Source organism: Desmodus rotundus, unplaced genomic scaffold (assembly GCF_022682495.2).
Source record: "Desmodus rotundus isolate HL8 unplaced genomic scaffold, HLdesRot8A.1 manual_scaffold_227, whole genome shotgun sequence".
NCBI classification, from domain to species: Eukaryota; Metazoa; Chordata; class Mammalia; order Chiroptera; family Phyllostomidae; genus Desmodus; species Desmodus rotundus.
Window position 1 is genome coordinate 53,451 of NW_026527288.1, and position 4,922 is coordinate 58,372.

General features: G+C 43.8%; 1 long non-coding RNA gene across 1 annotated transcript; it reads right to left on the reverse strand.

Annotated features, from left to right (window-relative positions):
- Positions 1-1,197: 1,197 nt before the first annotated feature.
- Positions 1,198-4,266, reverse strand: LOC128780074 (uncharacterized). Its single transcript, XR_008426064.1, has 4 exons — positions 4,132-4,266; positions 3,390-3,494; positions 2,876-2,932; positions 1,198-1,349 (listed from the first exon to the last, which is right to left on the reverse strand). It is a non-coding gene; the product is annotated as an uncharacterized lncRNA (long non-coding RNA).
- Positions 4,267-4,922: the final 656 nt, after the last annotated feature.

Sequence of the window (4,922 nt, forward strand, 5' to 3'; positions counted from 1 at the left end):
GCAGGGCCTGCAACTTCGGGAACCCCGCCCAAATGGGAGCACCTGCAGGACGCCCAGGCTCTCTGTGGTCCCTGCCCCCTGGGGAGGAGGTGGGGCGGACAGTGGTGTGAGCCTGTGAAGTGGGCTGTAAAAAAAAATACTGAAGTATAACATACAGAAAAGTACACAAGTTCTAAGTGTACGGATGCATAAAAAGTGACCACAGTCATGTAGCCAACAATCAGGTCAAGAAATAGGAATTCATGAAAAAAATACTAACTCAGGGTAAAAATAAGTCAGCGTAATGGGTAACTTTGGGAGTTATCATCTGGGATGCGACACATCTGCTGGGGTGTTCAAATGTTCTACATCTTGATCCGAATGATGGTTATCATGATAGTTTACGTATATAAATATCATCTTGTACTTTTAAGATCTGTGCGTTTTCTCTACTTATTATAATTCAGTAAAAAATAAAATTTATTAAAGGGGGAAAAAAAAAGGAAACAGCTCCGCCTGCTCCCTGAGTAGGTGAGAGGGGCCAGAACAGCGGGGAACCATCATCATTCCCAGAGAGAAGCCAAGGGTCTGGCGGTGGCGGCAGAGATTCTGTGGGGGGGCTCTGCCCTGCTCCTTACAAGTGTGTGGTGCCCATGCCCATGCCTCCCCCGCCTCAGGTCCCGGGGACCCCGAGCTTGAGGACCGGTGAGGAGGGGGCTGCAGAGCTGAGGGCTGGCCATGGTGGGACTGCCGCATTTGCCAACCTGACCCCATGGCCCTCGTCTGCTCCCCTGGGGTCTTTGGTTTAGATGAGCCCATCTGGTTGGAGGCACAACTGCCCACCGTCCCCAGCCTCACATGGAGGAGCTGCTCATGTGGCTGCTGGGGGTCCAGAAAATTCACTCCTCCCCCAAATCATCGCAGCCAAGTCCTTGTGAGCAGGCTGCTCCTGCCAGGGGCAGGGGCTGCTGCAGGACCCAGCAGCCAGGGGATAGGTTCTTCTTCTCCAGGAAGTCAGAGAACAGAAGGAGCTAAACTACAGCCCAGCTCCCACAAGAGCAAAGCCACAGCAGGGGCCACACCAGCTGGCGCTGTCCCCTCCCTGGCCCTCAGGCCTGCTGGCAGCCCTGCCCCATGAGGCTCAGCCACCAGGCCCACTCAGCAGCTGGATTCTGGCCCGAGAGGGTCTCCATCTCCCCCCACCCCAGGGCACCTTTCCTCTTGACTGTGTCCCTTGGGTCTCTCCCTGGAACACAAAGGTCTGGATGCCTCCAACTTGTCCCCAGGGGGTAATCTTCAGCAGTGCCCCAGGAGGTCAGCTGTTTTCCAGGAGCCAGGACAGGCCTTATCTGTAGTTTCTGAAACAAAACCTTTAACATATACATTACTTGCTAGGCTTATAACTTTTAACCTTAAACTAAAATTTTCCAACTCTTGAGTCCCCTGTCATTAGCAGTTTCTTTTTAACTCTTGGTGTACAATTTTGAATAAATGTTTTTCTCACTGTTTAAGTAAGCGGCAACAAAAAAATAAATTATAAATGATTTTCAAGCACACTTGCAACATTTTTAAAACTGACTATATACTAAGCTAGAAAGCAGGTTCCAACAAATGTCTCATAAAGTATGTTTATTGCTCTCTTTGCCATTCATCTGGAAACCAGTCACAAGGTAACTAGAAAGTCCCTACATTTAGATGTTTTAAAATACACTTTTAAATAACTGTTCAAAATTAATCACAGTCAGAGTTGGAAAATAATTAACATAGAAAAATAATAAAACCACTGCATATCAGAGCAAGTTCTGTTTTCCAAAATGATAAAGGCTTCAAACTCATTGGTTCTCAACCAAAAGTGATTTCTGCCCCCAAGGGGGCTTGAGGCAATGTGCTGAGCCATTTTAGACTGTCCTGAGGGGAAGGGAAGCCAGGGTGTGGGCAGTGAATAGAGGTACCGGATGCTTATAAGCACCTACAATGCAGAGGACCATCCCCCAGGAGAATGAATTATGTGGCCAAAAAGGTCCACAGTGCTGAGAGTGACAAACCCTGCTCTGTATCCTGAAGAGTCCCTTAGAATACAAACAGCATGTCCCTCTGCATCCTACATGGGAAATGCTGCCTTTCTTGGAACAGGCAGCACGGAAGCTGAAAGTCAGAGAACAACAAATGCCAGCCATCTTGCAAATACTGGGGAGAAGTGTCCCAAGTTGAGAAGACATCTGGAAAAGTTCAGGAGACAAAGGAAAATCTGACGACTTAGGAGACTGAGTCACACTGTGATAAAACTGAGTCAGCATCTGAGGATCCCTGCTTCTTTCCATTCCTCATAAGTCACATTAATAACCGTTTCATAATGTCACTTAGAACAAAGAATCTTACTCTGTTAGATGCCAGAATTCACCATCTAAAGTTTTCCTCTTTGAAAACGTGGACATTTGCTACCTTGTGTGTTCCTCAGATTACCAAGTCGGGGGCACATCTCTGCTAACAAAACACTTGAGATTTCTAGAACACCATGCTTGCTTCCAGGCTGTACAGTCCCTTAAAACACTAAGAATGATGCTGCTCTTTTATTTAGTCATTAATATATCTAGGACTAACAAAAAGAATTTTTCTAGCTCCTCACATTACCTCACATCTTTCTATTTCCTTTCAAGCTTTGACTATTTCTATGTCATATACAGCTACCAAAATGGAATAATCATTACTGCGGGAGAGCGAGTTTACCTTCATAACTCATGAGAATCAACGGAAAAGTATCACAAATGGAATTTAGTGCAGTGATGGGGAAATAACATGCAGAAATAAATGTAGAAATAATAAATTAAAGATACAATGTGTTAAGGACTCAATAGCAACAAAACAGGTTTAAAAAAAACCCTCGGAATACACTTACCAATGATGTACAGGATCTGTATGAGCGAAATTGGAAACTGCTCCCCAATAACAGAAACTGTAACAAAGGAAAGCTATCTTGTTCTTGGATTAAAAATTGGGTATCATTGTATACCCACGTACCAAAGTTGTCTATAAACATCATATACTCTAGATTAATATAGGAAAGTGGTCCCACAGGAAGTGGTCCCTTAAATCGGGACCCAAGATGTGTGCCCAGGAAGAGTCTGGTCCCCCTTTTCTGCTGCCTACAGGGTAGCTGTATCTGCCCCCAGTCCCCTCACCTCATACCCCCCTGCAGCTCACCTCCTGTACCTGGATTGCGTTGTTTGCATCACGTTTGGCCAGGAGCATCACCTCGTGACAGCAGAGACCCGTGGCCAGCAGCAGCGCCCAACCTCGGGTCCGTGTTGATGCTCATCTCTGGTCCAGAACTGCCAGCCCCTCAGGCCTGCCAGCCTAAATTTGCCTCCCACCCACCCCACCCACATCTCTGGCCTGGCCAGCCCTCTCACCTGCAGCCCAGTCCTGCCTCTGGACTCAGACAGGCCCCGCCCCTCATCTGTGGGTTTGATTTTTAGTGGTCCACTTAAACAAAATCAGTCAGGAATCGACTATACCTGTGGACAGACATAAATGATGTATACTTTATGAAATTAAAGAGTACTCTGAAAAAGTTCTGAGAATAAAAGGGAAAGACACAAAGTGTGAAAAAATAGGAATTACCTAAAACATAGGGTACAAAAAGACAGAAGGTGAAAGAACGGGAACAGATACACAGGGTGGTACAAAAGCAGCTTTACAGTTGTTTACGTGGAAAATGATATCGTAATTATTAAATAATAAGACAACGATAAACTTTGATTCTCGTACTCGCAACTCTGACCCTATTTTTCTCCCATCCTGTATTACGCAAACATAAACCACATGAAAATTACGTAATAACATGCAGTGGACCTCGAGGTAAACAGAATTAGTAGAGATGAAGAGCACTTTATATCAATAGGTTTAATTTACCAGGAAGATCCAAATTCACCATGTACTCGATATCATAAACTTAAATTATATAGAACAGAGACACAAAAATATTTATAATCATACTAGATTTAATAAACCTCTCTCGTCAGGAATAGAGCATTCCTTTCATAAACAAGAGAGCACCTCAAAAAATTCAGTAAGGATGTAAGACACACCATGAGCAGCAAACTGGATTCAGCATCCACAGACAACCGAGTATACACAACTTTTCCTGCTCACCTGCACAAAGGTGATATTTCCAAAACGAAGAGATGCAGCTTGGGAGATTTTTTTATATCCACCATATTGTTATGAGGCCAGTGCCAATGAAAATTCGAAGGACTGAAATTAGATGAAGTATGTTTCTTGCTCACATTGTAGATAATCTAGAAATCATTTGTAAAAGGTAACTAGAAAGTTCTTACATTTAAAACTGATGAAATACACTTCTAAATAACCCTCAAAATAAGTCACAATCGGAGTTAAAAAATAATTGGAACTGAATAATAATAAAAATAATACATCAAAAACATATGGGAAAAGTAGTGATGAACCTGCACACTAGGGGGAAACAGCTGAAAATTCACATGTTCTGCATCCATATTACAAACCCAGAATGATAAATTACATCCAGAGCAAGCAGAAGAATGGAAATAGGCCAGGAGAGATGTCTGAAGGGTATATGCTTAAAACAATAGCAGTTATTGGCAGTTTTCGTAGAATTTTGAATTAATTTTCACTTTCCTGTATAATTTAAATAATCTGTAACAAAAAAAAAGTCATCCTCACTTTGGGTTAAAAAAATACGAGGGAAAAACATGGCAAAATTTAAGAATAAAAGTAACCTAGATTGCTGTGGTGACACCACCAGAGGCCTTTTCTCTGCTCACCCAGCCCGATCTCCGCACTCAGAGGGGCCCATTCTCCAAAGTGCGTTTCTTTGTGTGCAAATGCAGCCGAGCAGAGAGGAAATGACAGGACCAGAGCAGAATGAGCAGCACAACCTCAGGGGGAACGTGCCCCGGGGCTGA